The sequence below is a fragment of the Eleutherodactylus coqui genome, chromosome 3 (genome assembly GCF_035609145.1).
Source record: "Eleutherodactylus coqui strain aEleCoq1 chromosome 3, aEleCoq1.hap1, whole genome shotgun sequence".
Lineage (NCBI taxonomy): Eukaryota > Metazoa > Chordata > Amphibia > Anura > Eleutherodactylidae > Eleutherodactylus > Eleutherodactylus coqui.
In genome coordinates, this window is record NC_089839.1 from 266,865,612 (window position 1) to 266,885,505 (window position 19,894).

The 19,894-nt window shown below is 48.8% G+C and overlaps 1 protein-coding gene across 1 annotated transcript in view; it reads right to left on the reverse strand.

The window, feature by feature from the left end:
• Positions 1-19,894, reverse strand: part of TLCD4 (TLC domain containing 4) — a 78,087-nt gene that overhangs the window by 50,685 nt on the left and 7,508 nt on the right. The window lies entirely within an intron of this gene.

Genomic DNA, 19,894 nt, shown 5'->3' on the forward strand with positions numbered 1-19,894 from the left:
ACAAAGTGACTAGTGACTTATAAATGAACTCTTGCTTGTTACGCAGTTGGTGGCCATATTTACATGGAGGAGCTGTTGCTTACATTCACTTTATTGACGGACTATTTGGACAATCGTTGCCCTGTGAAAAGCCACCTTTAGAATTCTGCATTGTGCTGTTCCTTTATTATTTTTCCAATGAGACCTGGATGTTACCGTTATCCTTGTCAACGTGTCTCCGCACAGACTGGCACTGTCAGCACTGACTGGACAATGTCCCAGTGTGCAGGGACAAACCCAAGCAAATAACTGAGGTATCAATTTATTCATACATTTCCGGAAGGAATAACAAAGGAAAAGCACAACTCAGAGTTCTAAGACATGATACTCCAGAATTTTTATGTTTAAAGGAGTTGTAAACCATTGATGGCCAATCCTCAGGACAAATCATCAATAGCAGATTGGCAGGGGTCTCACTCAGGACCCCCACTGATCAGTTTTTCTGCCAAGCCAGTGTACTCCTACATTGAAGTGCTTTCTACAAGAAGTAGACAGCTCTGTTCTTACTGTAGTGGCCAGGTTTGGTATTGCAGTCTACGTTCTCACTGAAATGAATAGAAACGTGGCCTGCAATGCTAAGATTCGCCACTACAGTAAGAACGGAGCTGTCTGCTACCTGCAAAAATCAGCTCAGTACATAAGCCTGCTGGCTTTGGTGAACAGTTGACCAAACCCACCAATCTGCTATCTATGGCATATCCTAAGGATAGGCCATCAATACTTTACAAATTGACAGCCCTTTTAGGGGAATAGGTTTGTATACTAAAACAGGCAGGTCTGGAGAGATGACAGCTCCTCTTTAATAACACTTTATTATGGAATGTCATTTAAGCAACGACCTAATAAATTTTGAATAGACACTCTAAAAGTGAAGTTGAAGTTCGGATTTAGTAAACGGCTAATCTCGTATGTCATACTTTATCACATTTACAGCAAGTAAGGATTACGTTTTGCATACATGATTTATGTATGTATTTGCTGTTATGTAAAATTCAACAAATGTATCATTCTATCAAACTGCGGTGGATCCGTCCGCCTGTGATAGTAAATTTTGACACCTCTCATCAGCAGAATGGTGCCTTGTCCATCACTGTCACACTAAAGGATGGCGATCTGACGTGATGCTCTCTACAGCGCTTCATAGTTATAGTAGAAGCCCGTTGTTCTGTAATTATGTATCTTGTGAAGACAACTGGAGGCAATCAGCAATTATCTGCTGTAATGAATAGATCTATTATTAATGGGCTATTATAAATATTATAAAGCATTTCTACATAAAGTGGACTGCTTTTTCTTAAAGGGATTGTCCAGTCTGAGGCTTTTTCACACGACCATATGCGTTTTTACAGTCTCCCGTGTGCGCCGTAAAATCGTATGAATCAAGAATGGCTGTGATCGAGTCCCGAACATTAGCCACGTATTTTCTGACACTCACACGGGCGGCTGCAGCGTATCGGCAAAAGAAACACGCTGCTGTGCAGAAATCCAACGATCAACAGCTGTGGCAGAAGTCCAGGATGCTATCCCATTGCTTTCAATGGGGTCAGCGGTGCTGCTGCTGGCCCCTTTGAAATCAGTGGGTTGAAAGCAACCCCCACAGCATATTTTTCAGGGAAGGGCTTGAAATATAAGCCCTTCCCTGAAAATCTTCCCTAGCTGGTGAAAAAAAAAAAAAAAAATGATATACTCACCTCTCCGCCGCTCATGCACATCTTCCGGCTGGCTCCCCTGCACTGTTGTCAAGCTCTTTCAGCAGGTGGGGATTTCAAAATTCCCGCCTCCTGAAAGAGCTGTGCTTATTGGCTGAGCGCTCAGCCAATTACAGGCAGCATTTAGCCATTCGTCAATGAAGGCTTTAAGGCTAGCTTCACACGGGCGAGCACGATATGAGGCCATGAATTCCACCCCCATAATGCATTCGCCATTCATGGGAAAGCCCCTTGGATGCGAGGCAGTTTCATATGAAAACAGCCTCGCATCACTACTGGGATCCTCTGGCGCAGCAGTCACAGCCGCAGCAGAGGATCGTGGAGTTCTTCCATTGCTTTCAATGCAGCTGCGCTATGAGATCACACAGCCAGATAGAACATGCCACGATTTTTTTCCCTGCATAGCATTGCATTGGGGTTCATATTTGTGTGTCTCACAATGCACAAATCTTGCTTGATTCTATTGGCCGTGTGAAGCCGGCCTAACAGTCACATTAAAATTAGACCCCCTCGTGAAAATGTCACTTTTTTCTTGTAGATTTTGAAATGATGTCTCATGTAAATATATTTGTTCGCCTTAAGTCCATTTTTAATTTCTTGGTGACATAGCTGGTTTTAGGCTTAAAAACCAGCAAACCGCTTTCCCTTTTGTGCTCCAGCGGTCATAATTTTTCCGTCAGGCTGGGCTGACACAACCAGATCAGATTCTGCATGCTGGAGGCCCACAGAGGATTCCGGGTGTGAGCACAGCCGGCGGCCCTGCGTATGGCACTAACCTGTATTGCAGATGACTGCGGAGGCTTGCCGGCGGTCATGTGCAGTACACTTTTTTTGTTTGTTTGTATTTCCTATACCGTTGCTTAGCAATGACACAGGTACCTGCAGCAATGTTAATTGCGTATGGGCTGCGGGTTGGACGCCTCCATTGACATCAATAGAGGCCGTCCGTGCGGCTTCCGCGGTAAAATAAAGCATGCTGCAACCTTTTTTCCGCCTGTGGAGTACACAATTCGTATCCCCTAGTGTGCCTTTTAATGCCAGCATTTTACAGAGGAGAGTCCGCACAGACGCCGATCGCGGAATCTGCAATACAGATTAGGTCGTGTGAGACCAACCCCAATGTGGCTGTATGGGATCTTGTATTTTGAACGGCGAGGTCTAGTTTTTAGAGGAACCAATTTTGGGTACATATAATTTTTCTTGGTAACATTTTGAGATATGAATATGACTTTTTGATTACTTTATACTCTCGTCTTGAGAAAGAAAGATGAACAGAAAGCAGATACTTTGGCATTTTCTTTTGTATTTCTTTTTTTTTTTTTTTTTACAGAATTTACTGTGCCAGATAAATATACTAGTTTATAGGGATGTTACAGATGTGGGGACACCATTTTGGTGTAGTATTTTTTTGTTCTTTTTTTTCAATATTTAGAGTATTGTGTAAGAGGGAAAAACATTTTTTTTAAACTATTTTTCTGTAAAAACGTTTAAATGCTGCGGTCAACAATGACTGTGGCATCTGTGGGGTTAAACAGATTAGAGGAGTGATGAGATGAGCATTGCTCATTTTTTACTCCTCTTCTGGAATAAAAAAAAAGACTCAAATATGTGACAATCACAGAGCAAATGTATTCTTCGATTGATAATGGGGGCAATTACATGAATCCTGGCTTAAAAATGACACCAAAAGTGTGTCTGTAGCACTGATAGAACCGGAGCTCCAGCTGTTTGAAGTTGAACAAGCTCTGTTCATCCTAAACTGTAACATCCTTTTCCTGTAGAACAAACAGAGTTCTTCCTAAACTGTAGGGGGGTTAAAGCCCATCCTGGCGTATCAGTAAGCACAATCCTCTTCTTGTAAACAAGGCAGCAGCACAAATCTATTTCCTGTCTTAAAATCAATTAAAATCAATGGGTACCAGGGACAATACCAGTAGGTGGCCTTGTAGAGGATTATCCCATCACTCATTGTATGGCTTTTTCCATGGCAGCATTGTATGGCCTGCATAAAACTTCCTTGTGGCTCTCGGTGCATCGAAGCCTTTAGAAAGGGGGTCTTACTCCATTGCCCAAAAGCCCCTCAGTGATGCAATCGCAAAATGCAGATAGGCTGCCATTGCAGACCTGGACCCAGTCCTGCCTCCAGACCTGCCATATTCTCCAGTCCATTAAACAGATTTTGCCATGATTACAAGTTATCCCCCATCCGCAGGATCCTCACTGATCCCAAGAAAAGGGACCCTGGTACATCCTGAAGTGTAGGGCCGCAGCGGTCGCACATGAACGCTACTGCTACATTTACTTCCATGGGATCACCAAGTTAATGTTGCCTGTGCAGCTGCTGTTGCCCACACCATGGGACACAGTGGGACCCCATTTTGGGATTCAGTTGTGGTCCTAGTGGTCGGACATCCACTAATCTGCAAGTTTATATTGCAAGCTCTTCTCTCGAAAATCATTGCTGCAGGGGTTGCCTTCATCCCTTTGCTTTCAATGGGGCAGCAGCAGCTGTGGCAGGGAATTTTTTCGTCTCCGCTGCAGTCCCCTCATCACTGAACACTGTGACAATGCTGTCAGTGTTCAGTGATGAGAGGACCTTTGTGAAGCTGCTCCAGTGAACGGGCAAAGTTTAATGCGCAAAGATTGACCTTCACACTTTTTCCACTCATGCGGACAGAGGGGTTTTCAGTGCACATAGGCACAAAAAAAAAAAAACATGCTCGTGTGAATGAGGCCTTAAATAAAAATATATACATAAGGCTGGATTCAGACGAACATATATCGGCTGGGTTTTCACGCCCAGCCGATATACATTGTCTCTCTCTGCAGGGGGGGAGCCTGGAAGAGCCAGGAGCAGTGCTCTGAGCTCCCGCCCCCTCTCTGCCTCCTCTCCGCCCCTCTGCACTAATTGCAATGAGGAGAAGAGGGACAGGGGCAGGGCTAATTCTCAAAACTTAGCCCCGCCCCCGTCCCAGCTCCTTTCATTGCAAATAGTGCAGAGGGGCGGAGAGGGGGTGGACAGGAGGCAGAGAGGGGGCGGGAGCTCAGCTCCTGCTCCTGGCTCTTCCATCCTCCCCCCCTGCAGATGAGGACCACGTATATCGGCTCGGCGTGAAAACCGAGCTGATATACGGTCGTCGGAATCCAGCCTTAGAAAAAAATTAACCCAAAGCTGACGCCAACCAAAACTGTTGCCGCCTGCAATCCAAAACAATACATATTATATATAAAAACGTCCGAAAGAAAATGAGGAACCCGTTACCGTACTTTATTTTAGCGTAAATATACTAATAAAAAAAACAAACTATAAATGTTAAAAATAATTTTTTTTAGCTTTTTACCCCCAATAAAACAAAAGAAACTGGAAAAAAAAGTAAGTGAAAAAAGATATGAAAAAATCGCCCTATTTGTCACGGAAAAAAAAAATGCAGCAAAAATAATTTTGACAGCTGAAGGTAAAAAATAGGGCAGTTAAACCACCACATGGGTAAAATCCCTAAAAAGTGTCTGGTCCTTAAAGGAGATGTCCCGAGGCAGCAAGTGGGTCTATACACTTCTGTATGGCCATAATAATGCACTTTGTAATATACATTGTGCATTAATTATGAGCCATACAGAAGTTATCAAAAGTTTTATACTTACCTGCTCCGTTGCTGGCGTCCTCGTCTCCATGGTGCCGACTAATTTTCGCCCTCCGATGGCCAAATTAGCCGCGCTTGCGCAGTCCGGGTCTTCTCCTCTTCTCTATGGGGCTCCGTGTAGCTCCGTGTAGCTCCGCCCCGTCACGTGCCGATTCCAGCCAATCAGGAGGCTGGAATCGGCAATGGACCGCACAGAAGCCCTGCGGTCCATGAAGACAGAGGATCCCGGCGGCCATCTTCAGCAGGTGAGTATGAAGACGCCGGACCGCCGGGATTCAGGTAAGCGCTGTGCGGGTGGTTTTTTTAACCCCTGCATCGGGGTTGTCTCGCGCCGAACGGGGGGGGGGTTTAAAAAAAAAAAAACCCGTTTCGGCGCGGGACATCTCCTTTAAGGTACAAAACAGCCTGGTCCATAAGGGGTTAAAGAGGTTGTATCGAGATTGCGAGTTATTCCCTATCCACAGGATAGGGCATAACTTGCTTATCGGTGAGGGTCTCACTGCTGAGACCCCTGTTGATCTCAATATCGGGGGTCCTGGGTCACTGGGCCTCCTTACTGTGGGGTTACAGCACCTCCCGCAGTGAGGAGGAGCCTGAATGGAGTGTTGGCTGTACAAGCGCACCAGTGTTACATTCACTTTCAATAGGGTTGCAGAGATACCCGACCTGCACCCCGTCAGCCCCATTGAAATGAATGGAGTGCTGATCACACATCCTCGGCCTGTGCTCCATTCATGTTGACCCCCGCAGTAACAGACAGGCCAGGGCACAGGAGTCCCGCTCTGGAGATCAGAGCGGGTCTCAGCAGTGATATAGATAGGGGATAACTTGCAATCCTGATACAGCTCCTTTAAGCCCTGCTGTCAAGCAATCACATATTCAAGTCCCCTTGTGAGACTAAAGAAGAAGAGATGAACATAAGGGCTTATTCACACGGGTGTATATCGGTTGGGTTTTCACGCCCGGCCGATATATGCTGCCCCTCTGATGCACTGACGTACAATGCATCAGTGCAGAGGGGTGTATTTCCGTGGTGTAAAAGCACCTGACTGGGCGCTTTAACACCGCCACCAGCACCTGCATAGATTCCTATGGGAGCCTATGCTAGCTGCAACAAAAAAGAGGTGGGAGAGAGATGAGCAGCGGGACTGCTATAAACTCCCTCCCCCTTCTCCTCTCCGCCCCTTGACTCTGTTTGCAATAGGAGGGATCGGGAAGGGGTGGAGCATAGCTCCGCCCCCTCCAATTGCTGGCTGTGGACAAGGAGCGGGAGCTTAGCTATGCCCCTGTCCTGCCCCCTCTTATTACAAATGGCCGGAGGGGAGGAGAGAGGAGGTGAGGCGGTAGGGAAGGGGGAATGTCTCCCCAGGCCCTACGGCATTGTGGCCTCAGCTTATGTGCGTCGGGCCCTTTGCCGTTCAGGCATTTTTACGGGCGCACATAAAACGCCTACGGTTGTGTAAATGGGCCATAAGTTTCATTACTAGAGATGAGCGAGCACCAAAATGCTCGGGTGCTCGTTACTCGGGACGAACTTTTCGCGATGCTCGAGGGTTCGTTTCGAGTAACGAACCCCATTGAAGTCAATGGGCGACCCGAGCATTTTTGTATTTCGCCGATGCTCGCTAAGGTTTCCTTGTGTGAAAATCTGGGCAATTCAAGAAAGTGATGGGAACGACACAGCAACGGATAGGGCAGGCGAGGGGCTACATGTTGGGCTGCATCTCAAGTTCACAGGTCCCACTATTAAGCCACAATAGCGGCAAGAGTGGGGCCCCCCCCTCCCAACAACTTTTACTTCTGAAAAGCCCTCATTAGCATGGCATACCTTTGCTAAGCACCACACTACCTCCAACAAAGCACAATCACTGCCTGCATGACACTCCACTGCCACTTCTCCTGGGTTACATGCTGCCCAACCGCCCCCCCCTCCCCCCCACAGCGCACACCAAAGTGTCCCTGCGCAGCCTTCAGCTGCCCTCATGCCACACCACCCTCATGTCTATTTAGAAGTGCGTCTGCCATGAGGAGGAACCGCAGGCACACACTGCAGAGGGTTGGCACGGCTAGGCAGCGACCCTCTTTAAAAGGGGCAGGGCGATAGCCCACAATGCTGTACAGAAGCAATGAGAAATAGAATCCTGTGCCACCGCCATCAGGAGCTGCACACGTGGGCATAGCAATGGGGAACCTATGTGCCACACACTATTCATTCTGTCAAGGTGTCTCTGCATGCCCCAGTCAGACCGAGCTTTTTAATTCATAGACACAGGCAGGTACAACTCCCTATTGTGAAGTCCCTGTTGACTGACAGCATGGGTGGCTTCCTGGAACCCACCGGCGATACACAAAAATATCCCATTGCATTGCCCAACATAGCTGAGGTAGTAATGTCGTGCTTAATGCAGGTGGGCTTCGGCCCACACTGCATGCCCCAGTCAGACTGGGGTTCTTTACAAGTGGAAACAGATGCATTTATAATTCCCTGTGGACCCACAGCATGGGTGGGTTCCAGGAAGCCACCGGCGGTACATAGAAATATCCCATTGCAGTGCCCAACACAGCTGAGGTAGTAATGTCGTGCTTAATGCAGGTGGGCTTCGGCCCACACTGCATGCCCAGTCAGACTGGGGTTCTTTACAAGTGGAAACAGATGCATTTATAATTCCCTGTGGACCCACAGCATGGGTGGGTGCCAGGAAGCCACCGGTGGTACATAAATATATCCCATTGCATTGCCCATCACAGCTGAGGTAATGTCATGTTTAATGCAAGTGGGCTTCGGCCCACACTGCATGCCCCAGTCAGACTGGGGCTCTTTAGAAGTGGACACATGTAGTTACAACTCCGTGTGGACCCACGGCATGGGTGGCTCCCTGGAACCCACCGGCGGTACATAAATATATCCCATTGCAGTGCCCAACACAGCGGATGTAACGTCAGCTGTAATGCAGGTGGGCAAAAAATTAATTGGATTACACTGTAGGCGAGGGCCCACAAAAATTGGTGTACCAACAGTACTAATGTACCTCAGAAAAATTGCCCATGCCCAACCAAGATGGCAGGTGAAACCTATTAATCGCTTTGGTTAATGTGGCTTAAGTGGTAACTAGGCCTGGAGGCAGCCCAGTTTAACGAAAAATTGGTTCAAGTTAAACTTTCAACGCTTTTAAGAGCATTGAAACGTATAAAAATTGTTTAGAAAAATTATATGAGTGAGCCTTGTGGCCCTAAGAAAAATTGCCCGTTCAGCGTGATTACGTGAGGTTTCAGGAGGAGGAGCAGGAGGAGGAGGAGGAATATTATACACAGATTGATGAAGCAGAAATGTCCCCGTTTTGGATGGTGAGAGAGAACTATGCTTCCATCCGCGGGTGCATAATACGTATTGCTTAGGTATCGCTGCTGTCCGCTGGTGGAGAAGAGAAGTCTGGGGAAATCCAGCCTTTGTTCATCTTGATGAGTGTTAGCCTGTCGGCACTGTCGGTTGACAGGCGGGTACGCTTATCCGTGATGATTCCCCCAGCCACACTAAACACACTCTCTGACAAGACGCTAGCCGCAGGACAAGCAAGCACCTCCAGGGCATACAGCGCGAGTTCAGGCCACATGTCCAGCTTCGACACCCAGTAGTTGTAGGGGGCAGAGGCGTCACGGAGGACGGTCGTGCGATCGGCTACGTACTCCCTCACCATCCTTTTACAGTGCTCCCGCCGACTCAGCCGTGACTGGGGAGCGGTGACACAGTCTTGCTGGGGAGCCATAAAGCTGTCAAAGGCCTTGGAGAATGTTCCCCTGCCTGCGCTGTACATGCTGCCTGATCTCTGCGCCTCCCCTGCTACCTGGCCCTCGGAACTGCGCCTTCTGCCACTAGCGCTGTCGGATGGGAAGTTTTCCATCAGTTTGTCCACCAGCGCCCTGTGGTATAGCATCATTCTCGAACCCCTTTCCTCTTCGGGAATGAGAGTGCAAAGGCTCTCCTTATACCGTGGGTCGAGCAGTGTGTACACCCAGTAATCCGTAGTGGCCAGAATGCGTGTAACGCGAGGGTCACGAGAAAGGCATCCTAACATGAAGTCAGCCATGTGTGCCAGGGTACCTGTACGCAACACATGGCTGTCCTCACTAGGAAGATCACTTTCAGGATCCTCCTCCTCCTCCTCCTCAGGCCATACACGCTGAAATGATGACAGGCAAGCAGCATGGGTACCGTCAGCAGTGGGCCAAGCTGTCTCTTCCCCCTCCTCCTCATCCTCCTCATGCTCCTCCTCCTCCTCCTGAACGCGCTGAGATATAGACAGGAGGGTGCTCTGACTATCCAGCGACATACTGTCTTCCCCCGGCTCTGTTTCCGAGCGCAAAGCGTCTGCCTTTATGCTTTGCAGGGAACTTCTCAAGATGCATAGCAGAGGAATGGTGACGCTAATGATTGCAGCATCGCCGCTCACCACCTGGGTAGACTCCTCAAATTTTCCAAGGACCTGGCAGATGGCTGCCAACCAGGGCCACTCTTCTGTAAATAATTGAGGAGGCTGACTCACACTGCGCCGCGCAAGTTGGAGTTGGTATTCCACTATAGCTCTACGCTGCTCATAGAGTCTGGCCAACATGTGGAGCGTAGAGTTCCACTGTGTGGGCACGTCGCACAGCAGTCGGTGCACTGGCAGATTAAACCGATGTTGCAGTGTCCGCAGGGTGGCAGCGTGCGTGTGGGATTTGCGGAAATGTGCGCAGAGCTGGCGCACCTTTCCGAGCAGGTATGACAAGTGGGGGTAGCTTTTCAGAAAGCGCTGAACCACCAAATTTAGGCCTCCTTCCCACGAGCGTGACGGGTACCGCCGCGTAATATTACGCAGTGAAGCCCGTCACGGCGCCCCCCAGAGCCCCTATACTTACCTGCGGGAGATAGCGTGAAGCCGCTTCCCCGCCCACCGCCGTCGCGTCGTGTGACACGCCCACCGCGTCACGTGACGCGCTGGCCGCGTCAAATGACGCGCCGGCCGCGTCAAATGACACTGCGGCGGTAGGTGGGGAAGCGTTTTTTCACGCTATCTCCCGCTGGTTACAGCGGGAGATAGCGTGAACGGACGGCTTCCATTGACTGCAATGGAAGCCGTCAGCGCGTACAGCCCGTCCTCACCCGCAGCAAATAGAGCATGCTGCGGGTGAGGACGGGAGAAATCGCGGTGCGTAATTCCGCGGTGGAATTACGCATCGTGAGCATTGTGCTATTAGGTTCAATAGAACCTAATAGCAGGGGGCCACGCAGCGGATTTTTGCCGCGAATTTACGCGGCGTAAATCCGTTCGTGGGAAGGAGGCCTAAACACATGGGCCAGGCATGGCACGTGCGTGAGGCTGCCGAGCTGCAGAGCCGCCACCAGCTTACGGCCGTTGTCACACACGACCATGCCCGGTTGGAGGCTCAGCGGCGCAAGCCAGCGGTCGGTCTGCTCTGTCAGACCCTGCAGCAGTTCGTGGGCCGTGTGCCTCTTCTCTCCTAGGCTGAGTGGTTTCAGCACGGCCTGCTGACGCTTGCCCACCGCTGTGCTGCCGTGCCGCGCGACACCGACTGCTGGCGATGTGCTGCTGCTGACACATCCTGATTGCGAGACAGAGGTTGCGTAGGAGGAGGAGGAGGGTGGTTTAGTGGAGGAAGCATACACCGCCGCAGATACCACCACCGAGCTGTGGCCCGCAATTCTGGGGGTGGGTAGGACGTGAGCGGTCCCAGGCTCTGACTCGGTCCCAGCCTCCACTAAATTCACCCAATGTGCCGTCAGGGAGATATAGTGGCCCTGCCCGCCTGTGCTTGTCCACGTGTCTGTTGTTAAGTGGACCTTGGCATTAACCGCGTTGGTGAGGGCGCGTACAATGTTGCGGGAGACGTGGTCGTGCAGGCCTGGGACGGCACATCGGGAAAAGTAGTGGCGACTGGGAACCGAGTAGCGCGGGGCCGCCGCCGCCATCATGCTTTTGAAAGCCTCCGTTTCCACAAGCCTATACGGCAGCATCTCTAGGCTGATCAATTTTGCAATGTGCACGTTTAACGCTTGAGCGTGCGGGTGCGTGGCGTCGTACTTGCGCTTGCGCTCAAATTGTGGCGCTAGCGACGTCTGGACGCTACGCTGAGAGACATTGCTGGATGGGGCCGAGGACAGCGGAGGTGAGGGTGTGGGTGCAGGCCAGGAGACGGTAGTGCCTGTGTCCTCAGAGGGGGGTTGGATCTCAGTGGCAGGTTGGGGCACAGGGGGAGAGGCAGTGGTGCAAACCGGAGGCGGTGAACGGGCATCGTCCCACCTTGTGGGGTGCTTGGCCATCATATGCCTGTGCATGCTGTTGGTGGTGCCTCCCCAGCTGATCTTGGCGTGACAAACGTTGCACACCACTGTTCGTCGGTCGTCAGGCGTCTCTGTGAAAAACTGCCACACCGTAGAGCACCTTGACCTCTGCAGGGTGGCATGGCGCGAGGGGGCGCTTTGGGAAACAGTTGGTGGATTATTCGGTCTGGCCCTGCCTCTACCCCTGGCCACCACACTGGCTCGGCCTGTGCCCACACCCTGACTTGGGCCTCCGCGTCCTCGCCCGCGTCCACGTCCTATAGGCCTACCCCTACCCCTCAGCATGGTGTATTACCAGTGATTTGATTTCCCAGGCAGGAAAGAAAGTGGCGCAAGCCTGCAGCCAAAATACAATTTTTTCCCTTGTTTTTCAAAGGACAAGCCACACTGCGTGTATTCAATGAATACTACTAAGTTTAATAACTGTGTTGCGGCCCTGCAAAACTGTCACAGAACTTTACTGTTGCAGAGTTACTAACTGTGGCAGAGCAGGTATTTCCCAGGCAGGAAAGAAATTGGCGCAAGGCTGCACTCAACCGTAGCTGGTTGCGTCTGATTTTTTCTGAACGTTCAGCGCACAGCACACACGTACACAGAGCCCTGAGTACTGTCAGAGGCAGGCCAAATAGAATTTTTTCCCTGCTTTTTACAAGGAACACCCACACTGCGTCTATTCAATGAATAATGTATGTCTTCTGGCCCTGCCTACACAATTCTATCCCTGTAGTATTAATGCCGGGTGCAATGCTCTGCACAGCCGGTTTTGAGAAAAAAAAAAAAATATGCAACACTGCTAACAGCAGCCTGGACAGTACTGCACACGGATAGATGTGGCCCTAGAAAGGACCGTTGGAGTTCTTGAAGCCTACACTAACTCCTAACACTCTCCCTGCCTAACCCCCACTTCTGTCCCTATTGCAGGGCGCAATGCTCTGCAGATCCAATTTTTGAAAAAAATAAAATAAAATACTGTGCTAACACAGTACTGCACACTAGTAGATGTGGCCCTAAGAAGGGCCGTTGGGGTTCTTGAAGCCTACACTAACTCCTAACGCTCTCCCTACAGCAGCTCCAGCACGATAGTACTTTCCCTCAGCTAAGTCACAAGGCATGTGTGGCGAGCCGCGGGAGGGGACCATTTTTATACTCGGGTGACATCAGAACTCCCCAGCCACTCACAGCAGGGGGGTGGTATAGGGCTTGAATGTCACAGGGGGAAGTTGTAATGCCTTCCCTGTCTTTCAATTGGCCAGAAAAGCGCAATAACGTCTCAGAGAGGAAACTGAAAGTAACCGGAACACCGCGTGGTACTCGTTACGAGTAACGAGCATCCCGAACACCCTAATATTCGCACGAATATCAAGCTCGGACGAGTACGTTCGCTCATCTCTATTCATTACATTTTTTTTTTTTTTAATTTCAATAAAACTTGTCTTTTCCCATTTTTCGCATTAAAAAAATCAAAACCCCAAAAACCTAATTGGCGTTGCTACATGCGTTAAATTCCAAACTATTAAAATATCACATTATTGCACATAAAAAGATACACAAAAAGAAGCAATTCTCTTTTTTAAAGATAGTGATACATTAGAAAACTGTCTAAGTTTGGTATCCCCATAATTGTACTGACCTGCAGGATAAAGTGAGCATCAGTGGGATGCGACCCGTGCCCCTGCAGTGACCCGCGGCTTACCTGTCCGGCCTCTTTGCTCTGCTCTGCGGATGTGCTGGCTGGCGCACAGCCGCACATACGCATTGCAGAGCTGGCACGTCAGAGATGAAGTGGTTGTGCAAGCCTGAAATAGGACATGCCGCGATTTTGTTACTGTGCGGGTTTTCACTCAGTCAAACCGCGGCTGTCTGCATAGGATTGCATAAACTAATGCATTCCTATGGCAGCGTGCAACGGCGGAAATTCTGCGTGAACTCTCGCCACGGAATTTCCGCCCATGTGCATTCAGCCAAACGAGGATAAAAACAAAACAAAAAAAACTGAAAAGAGGCTGACCTTAAAGGGGTTGTACCAGAATTCTACGTTATCCCCTATCCACGGCATCAGTGCTGGGACCCCCACCAATCCTGAGGGTGGGGATTCTGTGTTCCCGTTTCATCACCGAGGGGTCGCTTCAACCACCGCTGTGATGTTATACTAAATGAAGCGCTGGCCTAGTATGTATGCTTGGCGCCCCATTTATTTAAATCAGGCTGACAGAAAAAGAAAAAACGAATCACTTGCCGCTCAGCTATCTCCACGGTCCAATGGAAAATGAATGGAGCGGCAGCATTAATGAGCGTCCAGCACTCCATTCTGTCTCCTTCTTACTGCAGGGGATGCAGTATGGTGGCAGTGAGAAGAGGGAGACATGGCACCCCTGTTCTCAGGATTGGTGGGGGTATCAGTGATGAGCCCTCCACTGATAAGTAAGTTGTCCCCTATTCTGTGGATAGGGGATAACTTGTAATTCTGATACAATCCCTTTAAGAAGTAAATAAGAAGTTCTTCTGTCGATAATGTAGCCAGACCCAGATGACAAATTATGACTTTTACCTTCACAGAGAGGTTGCCAATTTGTTATAAGGTTGAGAAAGCCGTGATGATCACTGAAGACGTCCTCCTAAAATAGTTACATCGAGGAGATGGTTCTGCAGGGTGTGTTATATCATATTGAGTCAGACTCGTCGTAGGGATCCTATTAGTAAGTAGACTGATCAAATATCATTGCACTGTCATAGCCCGAGCAACTCTAGTAAAGCAAGCAATGCATTTCACATCTGCAGAGAACACTTGTTAATACTGGTGGCAGAACTTGGAAGCAGTCTATCAGTCACAGGGGGCTAACCGGACTATGGAAACACAAGAATCAACTTGCTCTATAGTTTGTTTTTATTCCCTCACACAGTTAAGTAGACATAGGTGACAAGGACAACATTAAATTACAGTTGCACCAAATGAGACCTATAATCAGGCACAATATTATAATAATTCACTAATCCCCAGCAGAGACGTAAAGAGAAAATTCTAAGACTTGTTACTCTTATTTTGAACAGAGGCCACATTGTAATTGACCAACTGGGAACATAAGTGCAAGCATAACACAAATACAAAATTCTGACAAAAGACGAAAATAATATAATATTGTGGCAAGGCAGTACAGAGAATGGCCTGCAGAGGGCTTGAGAACAGGCTTGAGTGTCTGCCTACAGCAGAACAGCTGTATGGGAGTGTCTGCAGCAGTTAAAACCTTGAGTTCTAGCCTGCTGCTGGAGCTACTGCCTGGGACCAAAGATAGCTCAGAAGGAGCTGAGAGGTTGCAAGCCTAGGGTCCGGTGCGGACCAGACTGTAATGCCACGAGTCTGACAGGGAAGGACGTCCCTAGACTGACACCCAGGTGGAGAGTGAAGAAGCTCTCAGGACTTAAAACCCAGAGGGGTAAATTAACTAGGTTTATAGGAGACTTTTAATGCTTTGGCACTAGGCTGATATAATGAGGGATCTACAATGTATAGTCAGTGGTCACAGCCGACCAGGTTTTGTTTTACGTTCCGGTGTAGTTGCAATAAAGCCTGTAGACAGCAAAGATTTAAAGAAGTCCAGCTGTTCAGAGTCTCTGTGGGGCAATCCATCTTGGGTGAATGGCGATATGGCGATCCTATTTGGTGACTAATCCCCTGGTTGCCACGATATATATATATATTTTTTTCTTTTTCTTTTTTAGTGATACGCTATGTGTTCTTGTTCTTTAGAAAGACAAGCTTCATGTTTGTACTTCAGTTCCCAGTCTTGTTGGTCAATTACAACGTGGCCTGTGTTCAAAAAATTAAATTATTTGTATACACATATATTTATATATATTTAGATTTGAAACCCTCCCCCCCCTCCACTTGTAAAACCTGCAGTTCTTGACATATGTTGCTCTTACAGATCTAGAAAGGAGAAGTACTGGGGGTGTCATCAGCACTACTGAAGACTGAAGGCCCATCATCGTTAGGTCAATGGAGGGGGGGGGTTGGCCCAATAAAGGAACACTTTTTGATGACCTGTCTTCGAATGACCGCACCACATCAATGCTATATAGGAGCGTTGCCCAAAAGACAAAGGAACTCGGGTATTAAAAATAATCTATTTAACTCAGCCATCACAGAAAAGGCAAAAAAATCACTCAAGCCGAATGTAACCTTCCCAATAACATAGGCTGGCATCCGGTCTTAGAAAGGATTCTCTGGGGTACCAGTCCAACCATAGTTCCACAAATCCACATGGATCTAGGAAAATCACCAACTTTAATTGAAAGGTCTTTACTAACGGAATTATAGAAAAACACAAAACACAGTGGGGCTTATTTACTAATACTGTCCAATAGTGCAAACTTAGGCCGCTGCACATGGGCAGATTTGCATTTCGGAATCTGTGGTCGGTGTCCGCATCACGAATCTGCAGTAAATACCGTTTGTTATAGCCTATGGAGATCAGCTGCTTCTTGCACACAAGCAGAAACTAATTACGATTTCCGTTTATGGAGGGAAAATTGCAGGATGCTCATGTGGGTTCTGCACGGACGGCTTCCATTGAAGTCAATGGAAGCTGTCCGACCCACGGCCCTTCCGCAATTGACATTGCGGAAAGGTTGCACAACCTGTGTCATCGCCTAGTAACAGCTTGGGAAAAGCAGGGATTTAAAAAAGAAAACCTGTACTGCGCATGTCAGACGGCTCACCGTCCAGACCATCCCCATCCCCGCATGCGGCATCGGGCTCAGCCGTGGGCAGGTGGCCTTAGACTATACCAGTGGTGGGCAACCTTTTGAGCTCGGTGTGTCAAAATTCGCAAAAAAAAACGAGCATAACTAGGGTGGTGTGTCACTTCGGGAAAAAAAACATAAATTTGCAATATTTATAGTTTAAACAACAAAAATGTATAATTGTAATGTATAACTGTATTTAGTAAACCCAATAGCACAGGCTCTCGCCTCTCGCAGACTACCCCTTACTTATCTCAGTAATGATGAGCCCCCAGCAGTGACAGCGCCCCCCCCACAGCGGCCCCCAGCAGTGATAGCACCCCCCAGCAGCGACAGCGCCCCCCAGCAGTGACAGCGCCCCCCAGAAGTGACAGCGGCCCCCAGCAGTGACAGCGCCCCCCAGCAGTGACAGCACCCCCCAGAAGTGACAGCGGCCCCCAGCAGTGACAGCGCCCCCCAGCAGTGATAGGGCCCCCCAGCAGTGACAGTGCCCCCCCAGCAGTGACAGTGCCCCCCACAGCGGCCCCCAGCAGTGACAGAACCCCCAACAGTGGCCGCCCAGCAGTGACAGGGCCCCCACAGTGGCCCCGCAGCAGTTACAGCGCCCCCCACAATGGCCCCCACCAGTGACAGCAGCCCCTACAGAGGCCCCCAGAAGTCACAGTGCCCCCCCGAGACCCACATACTTACCCTCTCCACGTCCAGGAAGCTCTGCTCCTCCGCGCCGCTAGCAGCGATGATCTCCGGTGCACACTGTGACGTCAGTGTGCTGCCGGACACCTCCTCCCCCGGACGCTCTCGCGGAACCAAGTGGTAAGAGACGTTGGGGGAGAAGGATCCCGGCTGCACACTGACATCACAGTGTGCGCCAGGATCAGCGCTGCTAGTAGTGCTGGTTAGTGAATACCACCAGGGGAGCCGCGGCCCCTGCCAGTATTCACCAACGGGGTGAACGGCCGACAGCTGCCGCGTGTCAGCGGCTATGGCTATGCGTGTCAATGCTGACACGCGTGTCATAGGTTCGTCATTACGGGACTAGACAGTCTTAAAATGCGCCAGATTTATCACAGTAGCTCTGCTGAATGATAAATCTGTCACATTTAAGACTATTTAAGACTGTCTAATCTAACTTTATTCTACCTTTTAGTTGACTTAGGCCTCATGAACAGGGGCGGATTTTTTCTATGGAATCCGGGACGGGTGTCCACCTCCAGGTTCCGCAGCAATAACCCTCCATAGCATGCTATGGCAATGTCATTTTACACATGATGAAAAATCGCAGCATGCTCCATTATCCTGCAGTAACCACGTGGCCGGCTTCCATCGAAGTCAATGACAATTGTGGACGGGCTACGGATTCCGTGGGAAAATCAGGAGTTTTAAAAAAATCTATACTGCGCATGTCCGACGGCGAGCCGTGTGGACTATCTGTAGCACAGAGAACCTGGAAGAAGACAGGTCTGTGCAGACGCCGGGGTAGCAGGCTGCCGTTATACTCAGGTACGCAGGGACATTCGCCGCGGTCAGGGCCTCTGCAGGTGGAATCCAGACCAGGAATCCAGGCCTTAGTTTATGCTACAACTTGCACCATTTTGGGGGCATTTTGTGATGCAATTCTTGGTGCATGATGTTGCATTTAGGACATGTCGCCTTTTCTATGAAGGAACGCCTCTTTGTTGGACACAGCGAAAAATGTGTCTAAAACACATAGTTTTTGTGGAGCAAAACATTTTTGACAGTTTTCTGATGCAATTTACACCAGAAAACTGTCACATTTTTAATAGTAATCAAGTTCTAATGTATTCAAAATTATTAATTAAGGAGTCCACAGAACTTTGCTTCAGACTCAAATAGAGCACATTGAGGGCTCACATGGGGAGCTAGGCGCGCAAAAGTCACATGCGTAAAAAACACACGGCTATTAGAACCAATGGTTTCCTATGGGAACATTCAGATGAAGGAATCCGGACATCCCCATAGGAAACCATTGGTTCTAACTGCCGCGTAATTAAGTGGGTGATTCTTGCGCACCTAGCTCCCCATGTGAAAGAGGGCTAAATGTTGGGAGAGGACCTTGGGGACACGGCAAGGGGGTAGTTTATATACTTGCTGTTCAACTATACTGCTGGGTTAAGGATAGGATATGTCCTTCAGGGCCCTATGTAATGTTTCTAGGCTGAACCTCATCTCATCTATATACGCTTGCCATGTACATAGAACACCTCCTCCTAAGTTTCCATTGTCTCTGGAATGTACTTCTACATACGGTATATTGGCTAGTTTCTGTACTACATGTGCCCTCTTATGTGCTTACTTTATGTATAACACTAGAGAACAGTGCTAAAAAGAGATTTGGCATTGAAACACCTTGATGACATGACCTAAAAGCATAATTAGTGCATATCGAGTAACGTGGATCCTTATGATCTGGAGTACAAGTAGTTGCTGTTCTCCATTTAATACTGACTAATGGCTGTACATGTGCGGTCATGCACCATTCTAACAAATGGCATGTACAGCTCTGAATGACCTTGCTCAGAGATCCTCATGGCTGATATTCAGTATAATGGAGAGTGAGTGAGAGGAGAGAAAACTCCTTTTTTTAATAATCAGCAAAGGTTTGAGCTGCCATACCCTATGCATACTCATGGCCACTGTGACTGTGGGACGACTGTGCATTGCATTGGCCCCCCTGACTGCGCCACCAGTTTCAAGTGTTTCCACGTCCTCAGGACACGGATATAGTTGAAAAGTATTGAGGAGGTTGAGAATAATAAGCTGCGCTCACCTCTTGCTTCAGTCTACACTCACTTTCAGGTCCAGCAGTCACATGCCTGTTGAAGCACATGACCGCTATGGCCAATCATCAATCTCAGTACCTATTGAAGCCGGTGATTGGCTGCAGCAGTCATGAACTTAGATGGGCATGCGACTGCTGGGCCAAGATGTAAGCGAGACCGTGGGAAAGCCTGCAACCTGGGTTATGGGAGTAGGAGTGGGGTTTATTTGTTTAGATGATAGTATAGGGTCAGGGAGCGCTGCAACAATGTACCGGGCCTACTCGGGTATCAAAAACAGCTCTGCACATACTGTACATTTGTCATAAAAATATTGTGGAAAATAGAAATATCTTTGCATTCACACTGCATTTTTGACATCCCGGGGTTCCGTCTAGTTCTTCGAAAGCGGGATTTAGAAAGAACCCTAAATAGGTTTTAGTTGTCAATCAGAGACCAAGAAGGTTTGGATGATAGAATAGTATAGTCAACTGTATTAAACATTGCTATTAACCACCTTAATAGTACAGTAGATAGCGAAAAGAAATGCATCAAGACAGGTATGTACAAAGCTCAAGCGTAGACTTCAAGTGGCATTTCCGATATGCTGCCCTCCATAGTCCTCGCCTTCATGTTTGTAATTACATT